The sequence below is a fragment of the Choloepus didactylus genome, chromosome 3 (assembly GCF_015220235.1).
Source record: "Choloepus didactylus isolate mChoDid1 chromosome 3, mChoDid1.pri, whole genome shotgun sequence".
Lineage (NCBI taxonomy): Eukaryota > Metazoa > Chordata > Mammalia > Pilosa > Megalonychidae > Choloepus > Choloepus didactylus.
Genome location: NC_051309.1, coordinates 145,099,773 through 145,120,814, shown reverse-complemented (window position 1 = coordinate 145,120,814; position 21,042 = coordinate 145,099,773). Strand labels below are relative to the sequence as shown.

General features: G+C 36.0%; 1 pseudogene; it reads right to left on the bottom strand.

Annotated features, from left to right (window-relative positions):
• Window positions 1-2,029: 2,029 nt before the first annotated feature.
• On the bottom strand, window positions 2,030-2,658 carry LOC119530469 (annotated as a pseudogene).
• Window positions 2,659-21,042: the final 18,384 nt, after the last annotated feature.

The window sequence follows — 21,042 nt, the reverse complement described above, 5'->3', positions numbered from 1 at the left end:
ATATCATAGAAGTGTTTATTAAGTGAAAACTAAAGAGTCAAAGAAGGTGGCATGGTTTGATTCTCTGACCAAGGGCAAATATATAAGTAGGCACATTAGAGAACAACAGGTAAAATACAGAATTCCTTTGTAACTGAGGTTTTAGTATTATTTTGGGACTGTATAGTATGGTTTCTGCACCATAATCCATCCTCAGTAATAATGTACATTTATGAAACAGATACTGACCAAGTGACATATCTCAGAGAAGGAAGAAATTAGTTGCTGATCTTCAAAAACTAGTTCAAAAATGTCTTAAATCGACTTCTTATTGATTGCTAACTGAGGTCACTTCACCATGTCTGTCTCAGGGTAGACAACTTTATCATATTCTTGTCTATGAGCAGGTTTTAAAAACTAGTGGAATGAAAAATTATTCAACACAGTGACTATTAGGGAGCAATATAAGGAGAGAGTAGCACCACAGAGAAAGGACACATGTAAATCAAGCTGGAGTTAATGAGAAAATTTTACTTCATTTGAAGTTTTCTTTAAGTTCAGCCTTGAGATTTTAAATATTTTCAGATTGCTGAATAATCGGCTTATTTTCAAGATGAAAACAAATATTGGTTATTGAGCAAAATAAAAGCAGTGTTAACATATAATTTTCTCATTGACAAAGTTAGGCGTGTCCTGGTATAAAGGTTCTGAATGGTGGGTGATCAAGAAAATACCCCAGGAACTAACACTGAACATTAGACAAGCAGAACAGATGCTGAGATAGGATAGGATTATTAAAGGGAAGCTTAGCTAGTTAAAGATAAATTTTAATGGGTTCTAGATATGGATATGCAGGATTTGGTTAGAAAAAAGCAGGAATTTATTTATGGAGCAAATAACAAAGGCAAACACAGGATACTGTTTGTCACCTATCAGACTGGTAAAAATCAAAATGTGTCATAATGATTTATCGGTGTTGGTAAGAGTATAGTTTTATACATTTTGATGGAAATGTAAATTTTTTGCAACCATGGATGACAACTGAAATGTTTATCAAATTTTAAAATAAACACACTATTTTATACAGCAACACATATTCTAGGAAATTCCCCAAATATATAATCACACATATTCAGAAAAACAAAAGTGCAAGTGTAATCATTAAAGAATTGCTTGTATTAGCTACGATTGGAAACAATATAAGACAATTTAAATTAAAAATGCACATATGTTCATATCACAGTAAGCTTTGCAGTTGCTTTAAAGAATGAGTCAGAGCTATGAGTATTTACAGAAGACTCCAAGTTGTGAAAAAAGCAAGTTGCAGAAGACTATACATATGTGCTATGGTTTGCTTTAAAATATGTATATATAAAAATGGGTACACATAAAAAATGTCTTAAAAGTCAAAGGAAATAAAATGTTAGTAACAGTTGCTTCTGGAGAGAAGGACTGCAGAACTGGAGAATGGGGTGAAAATGAGACTTAGATTTTACTTAATTGAAATTGTGAAACTTTCAATTTATTCAGTTTGTAATTCAAAATTAAAATAGTACTATAGGTTTCCAAAAGAAAAACAGCATTCCACCACTTAAGGTCTCTCTCTCTCTCTTTTTTTTTTTTTTTGTAAAAAGTTGATTTTATTGGTATAAAAACAATTTAAACATTATATAAATACAATATAAATATTTCTTTTAAAATATGTATAAGTTAGGGATTTATTTGAGTTAAGCCTACACATTCCATGAAATGATTTGGCTCTGAAACAATGATATTCGAACTGCATAGCCATTTTATGTTAATATTTCAAAAGTAATACATAAAATATTTCAAGTGGCACTTCAAAAAAAATGTAAATATCTATCCCTTATATAAATTAGCTCAACTTCACGCAAATATCAATAAATTAAAAATAGTTAAAATAGTGTCCTAACGCTCATACTTTTAGTTCTTCATAGAGAAAAACATAAGTTATCTGCCCAATGGACAGGTTTCTGACCAGAGGAAGGTATGCTCCCGAATTACACTGATCTTTAGATGCTCAGGCTACTTAATTCCGAAGAGCCCTCAGGCTGGACTCGATGAATTTCTCAAGGCTTTGCAGGATGAGGTGAGCTGCTGTGTTCTTCACCCAGTCGGTCTGTGGCTGCTTAGTCAGCAGGGTGGCATTTGCGGTTGGGTCAGCGGTGGTTACTTCATCTGAATTCTTTATCTTTTACTTCAGGATTTCGATTAGGGCTTTGATGGCCATCTGCACAACATCAACCTTTTCCTTATAACCCTCAAAATTCTTCAGGTACTCCAGGGAGTTCTGAAACTCCAGAAGACCAGTGGTGATTCTCATCAGGCAAGTTTCCTGATTGAAGCCAAGTTCGAAGCATCCATCTTTTCCTGACATGGTTGGAAGGTTCAGGTTGTTTTCTGCCAGTGCCTCGGGTGTTTTCCTACACTTGCCGTATTTGTCACAGATCTCCTTTTTCAGTTCAGAGATTTTGCCGAGAATGTACTTAATGAGTTATTCCGCTTTGTGTGGAGAGGTGAATAGTGGTGTCTTTGGGGTGGCATCATCTTTGGAATATTCTCCCAGCTGGGCTGGGGTGGGGAAAGCAGTAGCCATCACCAGGAGCAACCCCAGGGAGAAGACAACTTGGCTGAGGTGCTTGTGGAGAGGGAGTTCATAGTTCAGTTCCTGGAGGGCAGATAGAGCTCTGGTTCCTGGTGGGCTTGAGGGCAGAATGTAAGGTCTCTTTCAAAAAAAGATTTCTTCTCATATTTAACATCCAACTTCTATATATTTACATAGCTATTTCGATGTTTTAATTTTTTTTTCTATTTTAGTTTTTCACTATTGATTTTCAGCAACATGAGCTATTAAATAATTATATCCTAAGCATATATAAATTTCTCTCTTTTCCTCATGAAAAAGTTGTAGAATAACCTCAATATTTATTGAAATCAATATTGTCAAGTTACATTATTTTATTTTATTTATTTATTTGTTTGTTTATTTATTTATTTTTTGCTGTGTGGGGTGACAGGAAAGTTGTAGTAAAGGATGGTGGTAATAGTGGCACCACAGTATGAATGTAATTAACTCCAGCAAATTGTTTATCTGAAAGTAGATAAAATGGGAAACTGTAGGTTGGATATGTGTTACCAGAATAGAAAACAAAACAAAACAAAACAAAAACATGGAACTATACAAAACAAAGAGTGAATCCTAATATAAACTGTGGACTATTGTTAATAGTATAATAATATTTCATCAATTGTAACAAAATTACCACATTAATGCAAAGTGTTAATAACAAGGAAAACAGTGTATGGGGGATGTGTATGGGAACTCTGTATTTTCTGCATGATTTTTCTGTGAACCTACAACTGCTCTAATAAAAAGAGAGAGAGAAAGAGAGAACTCAGGTATAAGCAGAAGCAGCAGCCTAGAGATCTTAAGACACAAACATGAGGTATCACAGCCAGTGGCAACACTAGAATTAAATCAGGTGACCTGCCTCCCAGCTCATAGCCCTTCTGTTCTTGTCCATTATGCAAAATACCAGAAATGGATTGGCTTTTATAAAGGGAATTTATTAGGTTACAAATTTACAGTTCTATGTCCATAAAAGTGTCCAAACTAAGGCATCAATAAGATGATATCTTTACTGAAGAACAGGTCAATGGCGTCCAGAACACATCCAGCTGGGAAGGCACATGCTAGTCCTTTGCTCCCGGGTTCTGGTTTCAAAATGTCTTTCTCCAAAATATCTTTGGGCTTTTGTCTTAGATTCTCTCTCTCAGTTCATGTGCATCCTTGCTTGTTCTCCCAGGGCATTTCCCTCTGAGCATCTGGGGGTCCTCTCTTAGTTTCTCCAGGGCAAACTCTGGGCTTCATGTCTTAGCTCAGCATCTCCAAATGCCTTTCTGTCTGTGTCTCCCTGTGCCTCCAAGCATCTGAGTCTGTGTCAGCTCTTAGCTCCTCCTGGGGACAAACTCTGTATTACATATCTTAGCTTCTCTCCAAAATGTCTCTCTCAGCTTCTCTGATTTCCTGATTTCCGTGAGCTCTCTAAAAGGACTCCAGTGATCTAATGGGCAGGGTTACACCTCCATGGAAATGATCTAATCAAAGGGTCTCACCTGCAGTTGGGTGGTTCACATCCCCATGGAAACAACCTAATCAAAAGGTTCCACCCTAATCAAAAGACTAATGAGTTTGCCCCCACAAGACTGCATTAAAGAACATGGCTTTTGTGGGGGACATAGTAGATTCAAACCACCTTCCTCACTTTCCCAGAACAACATCCTCTCTCCTGTGCTCACAGCAAGGGAGGACAAAGCCTGATTCCACATGCCAAGGTGGCCAAAAAATCCAAACATGCACCAAAATCCTGGGATGATTTACAATATGTATTTTGATCCACCTGCAAACTGAATTTACTCCATACATGCAATGTATTTTTTTTAATTATATATGTCTGTGTGTATATGTATATATTATATATACATTTATTTTATTGAGATTTTCTCACATACCATACAACTATCCAAAGATCCAAAGTGTACAATCAATTGCCCATGGTACCATCATACAGCTGTGCATCCATCAACACAATTACTTTTTTTTTTTTCAATTTTTAGAACATTTTCATTACTCTGGAAAAGAAATAAAGACAAAAAAAAAAGGAAACTCTGATCTTCCCATACCCCTAACCACACCCACCTCCATTATTGATTCATAGTTTTGCTATAGTACATTTGTTACTGTTAATGAAAGAATGTTAAAATACTACTAGCTATAGTATATAGTTTGCAATAGGTATGTATTTTTTCCCTATATGCCTCTCTATTATTAACTTCTAGTTATAGTGTCATACATTTGTTCTAGTCTGTAAGAGAGATTTCTAGTATTTGTATAGTTAATCATGGACATTGTCCATGACAAGATTCACTATTTTATATATTCCCATCTTTTAATCTCCATTTTCCTTCTGGTGACATATGTGACTCTGAGTTTACCCTTTCCACCACCTTCATACACCTTTCAGCATTGTTATTCCCACAACATGCTACCATCTCCCCTGTCCATTTCCAAACATTTAAGTTCACCCTAGTTGAACATTCTGTTCATAATAAGCAACTGCTCCCCATTCTTTAGCCTCATTCTGTATCCTGGTAACATATTTCATGTCTATGAGTTTACATATTATAATTACTTCATATCAGTGAGACCCTGCAATATTTGCTTTTATGTGTCTGTCTAATTTCACTCAATCTAGTGCCCTCAAGATTTCTTCATCAGCCCATTTCGTTTAAGATGGTTTTGTTCACACACCATACAATCCATCCTAAGTAAACAATTATTGGTTCCCTGTATAGTCACATATTTATGCATTCAGCACCATTGCCACTATCTATATAAGGATATCTCCATTTCTTCCACAAAGATGGAGGAAGAGTCAAAGAAGGCAGAGAGGCAAAAGAAAAAGAAAAGAGAAAGAGAGAAAAAAAAAAAACAAACAAAAAAACAAAACTTGATAGCTAGAAAGCAACAAAAGGAAAGATAGCATTTACCTAAAGTAGAATAAAGAGTCAGACAGCATCACCAGTGCCAGGGGTCCCATACCCTTCCCCTATTCCCCACCCCCCCATATGCATTTAGCTTTGGTATATTGCCTTTGTTATATTAAAGGAAGCATAATACAATGTTTCTGTTACTTATAGTCTCTAGCTTGCATTGATTGTATTTTCCCTCAATCCCACCCTGTTTTTACCACCTTGCAATGTTGACATTCATTTGTTCTACCTCATGTAAAAACATATTTGTACTTTTTATTACAATCTTTGAGCACCCTAGGTTTCCCTGAGTTATACCATCCCAGTCTTTATCGTTCCTCTTTTGTTCTGGTGTCCACATGATCCCAGCCTTCCTCTTTCAACCATATTCACAGTCATCTTTGTTCAGTGTACTTACATTGCTGTGCTACTATCTCCCAAAATTGTTTTCCAAACTTCTCACTCCTGTCTTTTCCTTTCTGTCTGCAGTGCTTCCTTTAGTGTTTCCTGTAGAGCAGTTATCTTGTTCACAAACTCTGTCATTGTCTGTCAGAGAATATTTTAAACTCTTCCTCATATTTGAAGGATAGTTTTGCCAAATATAGGATTCTTGGTTGGAGGTTTTTCTCTTTCAGTATCTTAAATATATCACACTACTTCCTTCTTGCCTCCATGGTTTCTACTGAGAAATCTGCACATAGTCTTATCAAGCTTCCTTTGTATGTGATGGGTCGTTTTTCTCTTGCTGCTTTCAGGATTCTCTCATTTTTGATGTTTGATAATCTGATTATTAAGTGTCTTAGCATAAGACTATTCAAGTCTATTCTGTTTGGGTTACATTGAGCTTCTTGGATGTGTAATTTTATGTATTTCATAAGAGATGGGAAATTTTCATTGATTATTTCCTCTATTATTGCTTCTGCCCCCTTTCCCTTCTCTTCTTCTTCTGGGACACCAATGGCACATACATTCTTGATTTTCATTTTGTCCTTAAGTTCCTGGAGATGTTGCTTGTATTTTTCCACTCTTTTCTGTATCTGTTCTTTTGTGTGTAGGCTTTCAGGTGCCTTGTTCTCAATTCCTGAGTGTTTTCTTCTGCCCCTTGGGATCTGCTGTTATATGTTTCCACTGTGTCTTTCATCTCTTGTGTTGTGCCTTCTATTTCCATAGATTCTGTCAGTTGGTTTTCTGAACTTCCAATTTATACCTTATGTACTCCCAGTGTTTTCATTATACAGTTCATCTCTTTCACCATATCTTCCCTAAACTTTTTGAATTGATTTATTATTAGTTGTTTCCAATTCCTGTATCTCAGTTGAAGTGTAAATTTGCTCCTTTGGGCTATAACTTCATTTTTCTTAGTGTAGGTAGTAGTTTTCTGTTGTCTAGCCATGGTTTCCTTGGTTACCCCAATCAGGTTTTCCCAGACCATAATGGGCTCAGGTCCCAGAAGGAAGAAATATTCAGTATCCTGTTTCCCTGAGCATGTGTCTTAGAAAATTGGTACATGTGATGCCTCAGGTCACTGTGCTTTTCTGCCCAGCAGGTGGCACCTGTCAGCCTGTAATTCCAGACTGGTGTAAGGTGGTGTGGCCCGTGGCTGTTTTCCCCTAGGCCTCAGGGTCTGGTTCTGAATGGAAGGTAGAGCTAGGCCCCACCCCTTTCCTCTCAGAGAAAATAGACCCCCTAGGGAGAGGTCATTAGCATTTCAGTGGTCTCTCTCTGCCTGTGCTGTCTCCACCCTTGTCTAGGTCAGAGAACTGGGAAGTGAAAGTAGCTGAGGCTTTCTTCACTGAGCCAAAACAGGGACAGAAATTCCCCTTCAGGGCTATTCAGCAGTGACCCTCTGGCTTTCCAAGGTCAGTTGTCACTCAAAGCCTCTTCTGCTTGTTGGGGATTCATCACTCATAGTGAGCAGTTCACACTCACTAATTAAAACCCCAGTTGGAGTTCAGCTGAGCTATGTTTGCTAGCTGGGAGAGAGCTTTTCTCTTGCACCATGAGGCTTTGCAGCTCGGGCTGTGGGGGGAGGGGTCTCCTGGCTTGGATCTGCAGTTTTTACTTACAGATTTTATGCTGTGATCTCTGACATTCCTTCCAATTCAGGTTGGTGTATGATGAATGGATGGTCATGTTAGTCCCCCACAGTTGTTCCTGGTTTTCATTAGTTGCTCCAGGGGGACTAACTAGCTTCCACTCCTCTCTATGCCACCATATTAGATCTTCCAGTGTTACATTATTTTAAAATATTTTATGGAAGTATAATGTACCTTCAATATTTCTCAACCATTATAAATATAAAACTGAATGATTTTTTTGGCAAATGAATGTAGTTATCTAACCACCCACATTATCAACATATAGACCATTTCCATCATTACCCCCAAGATTTCTCAGACTCTTTTTTGCAGCTACTGGTGTATATTTTATCACTAAGTTTTCTTTTTCTAAAATTTTATATAAATGTAATCAAACAGCATGTAGACTTTATATCTCATGTTTCCTCTGGGCATATTATTTTTGAAATGTGTTCATGTTGTGTGCATAGTACTTCTTTCATTTTAATTGTTGAGTAATATTCTATTGTGTAGATAGACTACATTTTGTCTATTTTTGAGATGATAGTTTTTTTTTTCAAATTATTAGTAATAGGGAATAATACTTCTATGACTATTCTAGTAAAATTCTAATATGCTTTTATTTTCCTTTAGTAAAAATTCTAGGATAAGAATTTCTGTGTCTTATGGTGAATGAATGTTTAAACTTTATTGCTTTCTACTTTTATTTTATCCTTTGGATTGCTTTTGTTTTAATGTGAAGTTTGATTTCTGTTCTATTAATGTGCAATTTAGAACACTTAGACCTTTTCTAATATTGGTATTGAATGCTATGTATTTCCTTATAAGTACTGCTTCAGCTGCATATTACACAGTTTTATTTGCCATAAAAATACTTTCTGTCATTTAAAAATATTACTTTCTCCCTGTTACATCTTCTTTCTCCTATGGGTTCTTTAGTAGCATATTTCAAATTTTCAAATATTTGGAAATTATTGTGAATCTTTTTTGCTATTAGTTTCTAATTGAATTCTATTTTGAGCTGAAAAACACACTTTGTATGAATTCCATCCTTTATTCATTGAGATGGCACGGAATATGTCAAACATGATAAATTTTCCTATTGCTACTACTGGGTAGAATTTTCTAATCCTGTCTTCTATAGCCTTATTGTATGTGTGCATGTGTGTGTTTTTCATGGTTTGGTTGTTTTCCTAATTTATGAAGGCACAGAGGAAGAAATGTGTAAATTTCTAACTATAACTGTTTCCTTTCAGTCTATCAGTTTCTGTTTCATATATTTTGAATCTCTTTTATTGGGAGAATGTTTAGTTAGTACTGTTGCATGCTTTTGATGCTTTGCCCTTGTTATGCTGAAAACAGAATGCAGACTCTGAAAACCAAAGCACTGAAGTTTATTGAGCTAAAGTAGCATTAATGCTGAGCAGGACCGAAAAGAGATTTCTGCTGAAAAGGGCAGGGATCCTGAAGGGAGCTTATAAAGCTGTTTGAAATAACGGGAAGGTGGAGAATGGAGAGGAGTGAGAGATACATGAGTTGTGAGGGAATTGTGAGGCTACTTGAGCTGCAAGGGGGATGGGAGTTGTTTGGAGCAGGGTGTCTGGGTCACAGTCCCTTAATCAGTAATGTGCCCAAGCAGGACATTTGTGTAAAGCTGAGGCTACCTGGTGAAGATTAACAGACTTTCTGGAATCAGCTTGACTTATTTATTACAGTTCCTCTTTTCTAGCAGGATCAGAGGCTTCTATCAGCACATAAGGGTTCTTTGGCATATCAGCCTGCCTCAGTTGCCCTCTGTTTCTTCTTTGTAGTTTCCTGGGTAAAAAGGGAGTTCAAGCAGATCAAGATGGGTAGTAAAAGCTATTTACTGTTCCAATGTCACACCCTCTTTATAATTTTGAAATGTTCTTTATTCCTTGCAACATTCCTTGTTCTAATATTTATTTTCTCTGTTAATAGTACACATATGCCAAGTATTTTTGTTTAGCATTTTTGTAATGCATATTTTTCATCCCTTTGTATTTACATGTGTGTTTTTATATTTAAAATGGATTCCTTATAGATAACATGCAGTTAGTTGGACTTTCCTTTTTTCCTCAAATTGATAAACTCCAACTTTTAATTTGTGTGTCTATAAGATTTACCATTAATGCAATTATCAATATGGTGGTATTCAAATCTATCATCTTGATGAATAACATACACAGCACTATTGACATTTTTGGCTAGAAAATTATTTTTTGTTTGGAGTTGTCCATTGCAAAGTAAGATGTTTACCAGCATCCCTGACCTCTAGCCACTAGATGCCTGTAGTGACCTCTCCCCATTTTGGCAACCAATGTCTCTAGACAACTTTCAGTGTTCTCTGAGGGACAAAATAGTCCCTCACTGGGAATGACTGCTCTAGGATTTTATCTATATTTGTATCTATATCTGTATCTGTAGCTATATATCTATATCTATATCTAGTCCTTATCTTATCAGAGTCTAACTTCCAATAATTTTATGCTCTTTCCCATGTACCTTAAGAGCTCTACAATAGTATACTTCCTTTTACTCCCCTCCTGTTCTTTGTAGAACACTTTATGACACACCGTTCATCCTTATAAAGTCTAAAACCCAAAAATATCTTGCTATGGCTACTGTTTTAAACTGTCAACTAGAATTTAATAAGATTAAAAATAAGAAAAAAGTCCTTTGTATTTATGAACAAATTTAATACTCCCAGTTCTCTTCATAGAAAAATTATATCTGATTACAATTTCCTTTGGCTTTAAGAACTTCCTCAGATATTTCTAATAGAGCAATTCTGTTTTTGATGGATTTTTTTATCTTTTGTTTTTCTGAAAATTTTTCTCTTGTTTTAATTATTGAAAGATATTTTAACTAGTTTTATAATTTTATGTTGACTTTTTTGGTGCTATTTTTAATTCAGCATTTTAAAGATTTCTTTTTTTTTTCCTTCTGGTTGCAGAATTTTGGGGAAGACTCTTTTCATTCTTACATTTGTTGCTCTAACTAATGAATCTCTTTTTGCCTACGCATTAAAATTTGTCTTATTGAGTTCTCTTTTCTCTGTTCCTTGTTCCTTTACATGTGCTTTGTGTGTATATCTCTGTGTGTTACTATGTGTGCGCTTGTATATGTATCCTATGTGTGGTTTGTTGAGTTTTTTTTAAAATGTGAGTTTATAGTTTCCATCAATTTAGAAAATTTTCAACAACTATTTTTTTCAAATACTTCCCCTGTTGTCTTATTTTCTGAGATTCTAATTACACATAAATTTACCCTGTTAATATTGCCTGACAATTAACTGAGATTCTGTTTCTTGTTTTCAGGTTTTTTACCCTACCTATTCATCGTTTTGGATATTTTCACTGCTATGTGTCCAAGTTCAATGTGCTGTTTTCTTTTTCTACCATATTGAAACTTCTGCTAATCTCAACCTGTGTGTGTGTGTGTGTGTGTGTGTGTATTCTTCAATACTGTATTTTTCATGTCCAGAGTTTCTTTTTTTTTTCCCTTACATCTTATGTTTTTCTTACTATGGCCATGTTTCACTTTACGGTCTTGTACATAGTTACAAAATGTATAATAACAGTTTTAAGATTCTTGTATGCAAGTCCTTTATCAACGTTATTTCTAAATCTCTATTATTTGTTTTCCCTCCTTCTTATAGGTCATATTTCCCTTCTTTCTTTATCTAATATTCTTTTATCATGACATCCTTTTTTTTTTTTTTTTCAATGCTGGATTTTCTACTTTTCTTCTATGAAGAAGTTAATTATTTTAAAGTTTCATTCTGCTTCTTGTATTGGCTTTTTCCTTTGCTTTTATTTTCTTTTTGCACTCTTTCCATGCCTGGTGATTTTTGATTAGATGACTGACACTGAATTTTGCTTTGCAGAATTTTGGATTTTATACAGAAATGTAGGTCACTTACTTGTGGATTAGCTTGATCTTTTCTGGTCTTAATTTTAGTCATTTTTTGAAGGAGGTCTTTTTCTCTAGGATAAATTTATCCCCCTACTAAAGATCTAACCCTTTGAGAACTCTATTAAAAGTTTTGTGTCTAACAAAATCTTTCAAAGTTCTTATAGGAGAGTATGATCAGCCTTGTGTGAGTTCCCGGATTTAGGCCGCTGATGTCTGGTGATTCTTTCTTACACAGTCATGAAGATGCACCCCTCACACACACAGTGCAATACTCAGCTAAAGACTATGGGGACCCACACTAGCCTTTTTCTAATGCTCACTCCTATCTAGTGTGTGACTCTAAAACTGTGATCTCTTTCTCTCCAACTCAATTGAGACTACAGTTCTGTTTCGATTCCCAATCCCTATGCCACTGTGTGGTAAATACATTCAGTCAGCAGTCTGGGGTAATTTTTATTCTTATCCTATTTAAGTTTTCTTCTCTCCAGGATCACATTTGGTACACTGCCTGTTGTCCAATGTCTGAAATCAGGTATTTCATATAATTTGTCAGGTTTTCTTATTGTTTGCAGTGGTAGAGCAATTTCCTTAACAGTGGGTCTTTCATTGGTTGAAGCAGAAAACTACATTCTTTTGATGTTATACATATTGTTCATAGCTGAGCCATATAACGTATAGATATTACTAAATGTTTGTTTCTTTTCATGATGATAATTTTTACATTTTATGCCCACCTGTGCAATGCTTATAGAAAAGACACAGTGAGCATTAGCGTATTTCCTGCTTAAGAATACAATTCAAAATTTTAAGTCCATATTATAAAATGCAAAGGAAATTTTGCTGATACATAGCCACCAGAAGCTTCCTTGGAACACTGCATGGATGGAAAATTATTGAAATAGTCTAAACATATTTTTATTCTACCATCACAGTTTATTACTGGACATAAAAGGTGTTCTGTGATAGTAATTATTTTCCCTATAATTGGCTATAAAAAGGGCAATGCCATTCTAATTCCAAATTCTTTATATGTGACCTAATTTTTTTTCTCTATAGAAGGTGTTCAGTTTTATTTTGCTCATTACTCCTAATAATTTGAAATACTTCATGTTAAATGTTGAGGTGGGCAATATTTTAAATCACTTGTACTGGACTCCCAGTGGATAGTTTTATTTTATTCTCTTATGAAAAAAATATCTTGAATCATTTCTTTTATGAGTTTCCCCTTTTTTTTGTTGTTTGTTTTTTGGAACTACTATTCCTCTATTGCTGGATCCCCTAGACATTTGTTTTACTTTCCTAGCTGCTAAAACAAATACCACACAGCAGGTTGGCTTCATAACAGGAGTTTATTGGTTCATGGTTTCATAGACCAGAAGGCTTGTTTCCTCCTAGCATCAATGTCTACTGGTTGGCTGGCAATCTGTGGGGTTCCTTGGTTTTTCCATCACATGGCAATACACATGGCAGCATGTTCTCCTTTCTCTTCTAGGTTCCATTGACTTTCAGCTTGTGGCTGCTCCCCATGGCTTTTCTCTCTGTGCCCTTCTCCATAAGGCCTCCAGTAATAGGATTAACAGCCACCGGGATTCAGTTGGACCTCACCTTAACTGACATAACCTCATCAAAAGGTTCTGTTTAGGATGGGTTCAAACCCACAGGAATGGATTAAGAAGAAGTTTTTCTGGGGTGCATAAATCCAAGGCACCACAAAATATGATTTTTTTCCCCAACTATATCCCTCCCCTTTATTTTTTTGTTCTAATTTATTGGCATTTTTGTTCAATTTTTATCTACCATGTTTTATAATTGAATTATTCATCTTTCAGCTCTGTCATTATTATTTTTTAATCATCATTACCTCCTTCACACTTATCTAATACTCTTTTATCATGGCATCCTTTTTTTTTTTTTTTTCAATGCTGAGTTTTCTACTTTTCTTCTATGAAGAAGTTAATTATTTTAAAGTTTCATTCTGCTTCTTGTATTGGCTTTTTCCTTTGATTTTATTTTCTTTTTGCTTTGTTTCTGTCTTTCATGTCAGTGATTCTCTTCACCTGTCAACTAAGGTGAATATATATGAGTATATGAGTATATTTAAAAGGTAGTCATTTATGACAGCTTATTGTATACTCGGCTTATTGTATACTCTGAAGTGTTTTTTGTTGTTTGTTGATTTTGTTTTTGTGCATATATGTAGAGCTGTTACATAAGGACCTGATTATGACTTTGGGGCAATTTGAAATGTCAGTATTTGTAGGTGTTTATCCTTTTGTAAGGAAGTTTCTCCAGAAATAAATCTTGTAAGCTTTTGCCTAAGAAACATACACCTTGCTCTCCATATTCAGAAGGCTGGTTCCTTGCTTTTGGAACTACTGTTTCTCTATTACTAGATCCCCGATAGGAGAGCTGGAATACTCATTATTCAATATGAGGAATTACACCTAATCCTTGAGTAACATCTGCACTCTCATGTTCTCTGATTCTGATTCCCAAGACTCTCTTAAACTTCCCGTAAAATAAGATTCCTTTGTCCTCCTGGGTGGTGCATAGTCAGCTGTCTAACAGTGTGGTAGATGGAAGAGATCTGGGAATCAAGCTATTCCATTAAGAGATCTTTGACTTAATCTCCTGTCTTTAATTACAACTCTCAACTTTCAAATTTTGGTTTCTTACTTCTGGAACTGCTAATTCTCCATTGCTAGAAACCCTGAACATGCCATCAGAAATACCAGATGCTTCCAATTACTAAACTTTTCTAAGTTTTTTGGCATAATTAGTTTACTTCCTTGGTCTCTGTTTTTGGATTCAGTTAGACTTCAACTTTCTATCTCTATTTGGTTATGTTACATGCTTATTAACTTTCCATTCTCCAAAATATTATTGATAATTCTCATCTGTCCATTTGTCTTCTCCCATACCCACTGCAATTTGGATTTGTGATTTTTTTCTTTACTACCTTTTCAGTAGGGTTATAAGTACTTATATTGTATATGTTATATTTAATCCTAAATCTTATTGTTACAGACATTAAAGTTCATCGTCTTAGAGACAGGAATTAGTACATATAGAATCATTGCCAGGACATAAAAAGAAAGAAGTGTTAATTGGTTCCAGCTCTAAGTTTAGAGGGATATAGTTTCAGATCACAAAAATATAAATATAGTTGCCTCATAAATTTCTGTTTTCACTCTGTGATCTATGCAATAGCCTAGCCTTGAATTATCCAATAAATCCAAAATTACGGTTCAGTTTAGAAAGCTAGTATAGACAGAATTGAATCTTTCAGACAAGTAGGTTCACATATTAATTAAAGTAAAACTTAATCAAAGATACATAAAAATTTATATTTTATAAAGGAACATTCAGCAGATATGTGACAATCATGCCATTTTCATGAAATGAGTATAGCACTAAATATTTTTCCTTGGTCATCATTCAATAAAAGTCTATTTTATTGTAACATTAAAATGCCCTGCACATATCAGTTTCAAAATTATGTACTTAGGTGTTTCCTATTAAAATCAAGTTAACTGATATCTGTTATAGTGTAGATGTGTCCATACTTGCACTGTGATAATAAAACTTTCCCACAATGATTCCTTTGATAAAAATGCACAATTTTATGTTTATAACATAAGTGTTAATATGGTTTTTCTAGATATTATTTATATTTGAAGTTATTCACCAGTGAAGAAAAAAGGACTCCTTGGGTATACTCCCTGTTACTTCGATGCTATATTTGTCGATCAGGTTCTAGCAAATATCTGTGACTCTCATTATAAATGCAAGTTAATAGTATCCAGGCAATAAGCCTATAATCACCAAGAAGAAGTTTACTGTTAAAAAGTCTAAAAGTTGTAATTAAAATCTATTTTTATTAGCTATAGAATCATTACAGATTAGAACCATAGGGTTCATTTTTGCTTGTATAAATTTCATAGTGTCATAATATAAGTTAAATGAAACAAAGAGATGAGATGCTCTCATCAAAATTTTCCAGGAGTTAAACCCAAAACTAAATTTCCCACAAAATATTCTACTTTAAAATATTTTTATGGGAATAATTATCAGCAATTAAAAAACAGGTACCTGATGCCTATTTATAGAAGGATTTTAACTACTATGAAATTCTACTGGAGAATTTGGACACAGATACAGACAATGAGATATGTATAAAGATAACTAAAATAATAAAACTTTGCTATAGATGCATCTATAGTGATAGGGGGCACAAACTCTTTGCATTATACACTATTACATACCTATTGTCCATAAAACAATCTGACAGAGTAGAAACCAATAAATTCGTTTAGTGGACATGCCTGATGTTGGCTCCTGCACTAAGAGAATATGGTGACAATCTTTTCTTCTTTTACTAGAACTTAATAATTGTAAAGTAAATAAAAGAAATGAAAGAAATCATTGGATTACAGAATACATTGTAATCAATCACATGAGTTTGAATTAATAATTTAGGAAGAAAAATATTAGGTCATATTTAGGTTAGCAAAATATATAGAATTTATTTCACAAAATATTAATGAACTTAAGTATTAATAGTGCTTGTAAGTAAATTTCTAGACACTGAGTCCATATTTAAATTGTATTCTAAGAAATGCAAATGCTTTTCATTTAATATTATACTAAAAATTTAGGCCTATCAATATTTTTTCCTAGTAATTATCACAATACAAATTCACTAAGAAATGTTTATTGATATTGAAAAAATTAGTTAAATTTAAATAAAATTATTTCATTGTGATGATGTGGTAGTACAAATGTTAAATATATTAACTCAAATGTCTTTAATGAAATTCAACATTATAATTAGGCACATAAATGTTAGCTGACATCAGCGATTTTTTATAGGAATATTTTGTTATGGTGAATATGGCATAATTCTAAATAATAAATTATCAATAATTAATTTGAACTGTTACAGAAAATGTATTCATGCAGTGGATATAAACAAAAATGTAGATTATGATTTGTAAGTGACAAGAACTATGAAGGGTCTGAAATTCTACCTCACCTGCAAGCTAAGAAGTTAGGCCGCCACTGGTTTATACATGTTGTCAGAAGACATAAGTCTCTTGGGCAGAAGACATGAGACTCCCAGACAAAGAACTTTATTACTCAAAATGTAGCAGGCAGCATAAGCCTCACGTTCACATTCTTTCGCCTTCCTCCCAAAGTAACAGGAGAGGATGAGGAAACACCTCAGTGCTGCTGTACACAGAGTAGGTATGTGTTCAGATGAGGAGCCAGAGCTTAGGAAACCTATCTTTTATATATGGGCTGCAAGCAAACCTGTCCAGCATTGTCCAGGAGAGGGTCATAATCTTCATTATTTTGGTCAGAAAATAATCTTGAACTTTGCTCTGGAGAATGACATTACATCTATCTCTTAAGGCTGTTCTATTCACAAAACAAACATCCTTGAAAAGAAAGTTTGGAACAAAAAGCTGTCAGTGCCTATGCTCACAATACATGTAGAAAGGTGAGAGACCCATGGAGAATTGTCTCCCGGCAACAAGCACTCCTAATTCTAAACATCATGACATATTAGGAAGTCTCCTTTACCTCAGTCAAATCTGGAAATGCCACCTAAGCCAGAGGGAGATGTGTTCAGCCAGGAATCCAACACAAAATCCCCTGATCTCTATCACACTTGAATATCCAGTATATGCATGTATCTATTTAAGGATTCTCTATTTTATTTCATTTGTTTATCTGTTTTAATTGCTGAAGGTTTAAAATCGGGGGTTCTAGGCTGAGGCGGGGCAAGATGGCAGACTGGTGAGCTGTATGTTTTAGTTACTCCTCCAGGAAAGTAGGTAAAAAGCCAGGAACTGCGTGGACTGGACACCACAGAGCAATCTGTCTTTGGGCATACTTCATACAACACTCATGAAAACGTGGAACTGCTGAGATCAGCGAAATCTGTAAGTTTTTGCGGCCAGGGGACCCGCGCCCCTCCCTGCCAGGCTCAGTCCCGGGGGAGGAGGGGCTGTCAGCTCCAGGAAGGAGAAGGGAGAATTGCAGTGGCTGCTCTTACCGGAAACTCATTCTACTGATTCAAACTCCAACCATAGATAGACTGAGGCCAGACACCAGAGACTCTGAGAGCAGCCAGCCCAGCAGAGAGGAGACAGGCATAGAAAAAAAACAACACGAAAAACTCCAAAATAAAAGCAGAGGATTTTTGGAGTTCTGGTGAACACAGAAAGGGGAAGGGCGGAGATCAGGCCTTGAGGCGCATATGCAAATCCCGAAGCAAGGCTGATCTCTCTGCCCTGGGCACCTTTCCTTAATGGCCCTGGTTGCTTTGTCTATTAGCATTTCAATAACCCATTAGATCTCTGAGGAGGGCCGTTTTTTTTTTTTTTTTTTTTTTTTTTTTTTTTTTTTTTTTTTTTTTTTAAATCCTTTTTGCTTTTTCTAAAACAATTACTCTAAGAAGCTCAATACAGAAAGCTTCAAAGAATTGAAATTTGGGCACGTCAAGTCAAGAGCAGAACTAAGAGAGCTCTGAGACAAAAGGCAATAATCCAGTGGCTGAGAAAATTCACTAAACAACACAACTTCCCAAGAAAAGGGGGGTGTCCGCTCACAGCCACCATCCTGGTGGACAGGAAACACTCCTGCCCATCGCCAGCCCCATAGCCCAGAGCTGCCCCAGACAACCCAGTGTGACGGAAGTGCTTCAAATAACAGGCACACACCACAAAACTGGGCGTGGACATTAGCCTTCCCTGCAACCTCAGCTGAATGTCCCAGAGCTGGGAAGGGGGAGCAGTGTGAATTAACAGAGCCCCATTCAGCCATCATTTGAGCAGACTGGGAGCCTCCCAACACAGCCCAGCAGCCCAGAACTGCCCTGGGGGGACGGCACTCACCTGCGACATAGCATAGTCATCCCTCAACAGAGGACCCAGGGTGCACAGCCTGGAAGAGGGGCCCACTTGCAAGTCTCAGGAGCCATACGCCAATACCAAAGACTTGTGGGTCAGTGGCAGAGACAAACTGTGGCAGGACTGAACTGAAGGATTAGACTATTGCAGTAGCTTTAAAACTCTAGGATCATCAGGGAGATTTGATTGTTAGGGCCACGCCCCTCCCCGACTGCCCAGAAACACGCCCCACATACAGGGCAGGCAACACCAACTACACACGCAAGCTTGGGACACCAATTGGGCCTCACAAGACTCACTCCCCCACTCACCAAAAAGGCTAAGCAGGGGAGATCTGGCTTGTGGAGAACAGGTGGCTCGTGGATGCCACCTGCTGGTTAGTTAGAGAAAGTGTACTCCACGAAGCTGTAGATCTGATAAATTAGAGATAAGGACTTCAACTGGTCTACAAACCCTAAAAGAACCCTATCAAGGTCAGCAAATGCCACGAGGCCAAAAACAACAGAAAATTATAAAGCATATGAAAAAACCAGACGATATGGATAACCCAAGCCCAAGCACCCAAATCAAAAGACCAGAAGAGACACACCTAGAGCAGCTACTCAAAGAACTAAAGATGAACAATGAGACCCTAGTACGGGATATGAAGGAAATCAAGAAGACCCTAGAAGAGCATAAAGAAGACATTGCAAGACTAAATAAAAAAATGGATGATCTTATGGAAATTAAAGAAACTGTTGACCAAATTAAAAAGATTCTGGACACTCATAGTACAAGACTAGAGGAAGTTGAACAACGAATCAGTGACCTGGAAGATGACAGAATGGAAAATGAAAACATAAAAGAAAGAATGGGGAAAAAAATTGAAAAACTCGAAATGGACCTCAGGGATATGATAGATAATATGAAACGTCCGAATATAAGACTCATTGGTGTCCCAGAAGGGGAAGAAAAGGGTAAAGGTCTAGGAAGAGTATTCAAAGAAATTGTTGGGGAAAACTTCCCAAATCTTCTAAACAACATAAATACACAAATCATAAATGCTCAGCGAACTCCAAATAGAATAAATCCAAAAAAAACCCACTCCGAGACATATACTGATCACACTGTCAAACATAGAAGAGAAGGAGCAAGTTCTGAAAGCAGCAAGAGAAAAGCAATTCACCACATACAAAGGAAACAGCATAAGACTAAGTAGTGACTACTCAGCAGCCACCATGGAGGCGAGAAGGCAGTGGCACGATATATTTAAAATTCTGAGTGAGAGGAATTTCCAGCCAAGAATACTTTATCCAGCAAAGCTCTCCTTCAAATTTGAGGGAGAGCTTAAATTTTTCACAGACAAAGAAATGCTGAGAGAATTTGCTAACAAGAGACCTGCCCTACTGGAGATACTAAGGGGAGCCCTACAGACAGAGAAACAAAGACAGGACAGAGAGACTTGGAGAAAGGTTCAGTACTAAAGAGATTCGGTATGGGTACAATAAAGGATATTAATAGAGAGAGGGAAAAATATGGCAAACATAATCCAAAGGATAAGATGGCCGATTCAAGAAATGCCTTCACGGTTTTAACGTTGAATGTAAATGGATTAAACTCCCCAATTAAAAGATATAGATTCGCAGAATGGATCAAAAAAAATGAACCATCAGTATGTTGCATACAAGAGACTCATCTTAGACACAGGGACACAAAGAAACTGAAAGTGAAAGGATGGAAAAAAATATTTCATGCAAGCTACAGCCAAAAGAAAGCAGGTGTAGCAATATTAATCTCAGATAAAATAGACTTCAAATGCAGGGATGTTTTGAGAGACAAAGAAGGCCACTACATACTAATAAAAGGGGCAATTCAGCAAGAAGAAATAACAATCGTAAATGTCTATGCACCCAATCAAGGTGCCACAAAATACATGAGAGAAACATTGGCAAAACTAAAGGAAGCAATTGATGTTTCCACAATAATTGTGGGAGACTTCAACACATCACTCTCTCCTATAGATAGATCAACCAGACAGAAGACCAATAAGGAAACTGAAAACCTAAACAATCTGATAAATGAATTAGATTTAACAGACATCTACAGGACATTACATCCCAAATCACCAGGATACACATACTTTTCTAGTGCTCACGGAACTTTCTCCAGAATAGATCATATGCTGGGACATAAAACAAGCCTCAATAAATTTAAAAAGATTGAAATTATTCAAAGCACATTCTCTGACCACAATGGAATACAATTAGAAGTCAATAACCATCAGAGACTTAGAAAATTCACAAATACCTGGAGGTTAAACAACACACTCCTAAACAATCAGTGGGTTAAAGAAGAAATAGCAAGAGAAATTGCTAAATATATAGAGACGAATGAAAATGAGAACACAACATACCAAAACCTATGGGATGCAGCAAAAGCAGTGCTAAGGGGGAAATTTATAGCACTAAACGCATATATTAAAAAGGAAGAAAGAGCCAAAATCAAAGAACTAATGGATCAACTGAAGAAGCTAGAAAATGAACAGCAAACCAATCCTAAACCAAGTACAAGAAAAGAAATAACAAGGATTAAAGCAGAAA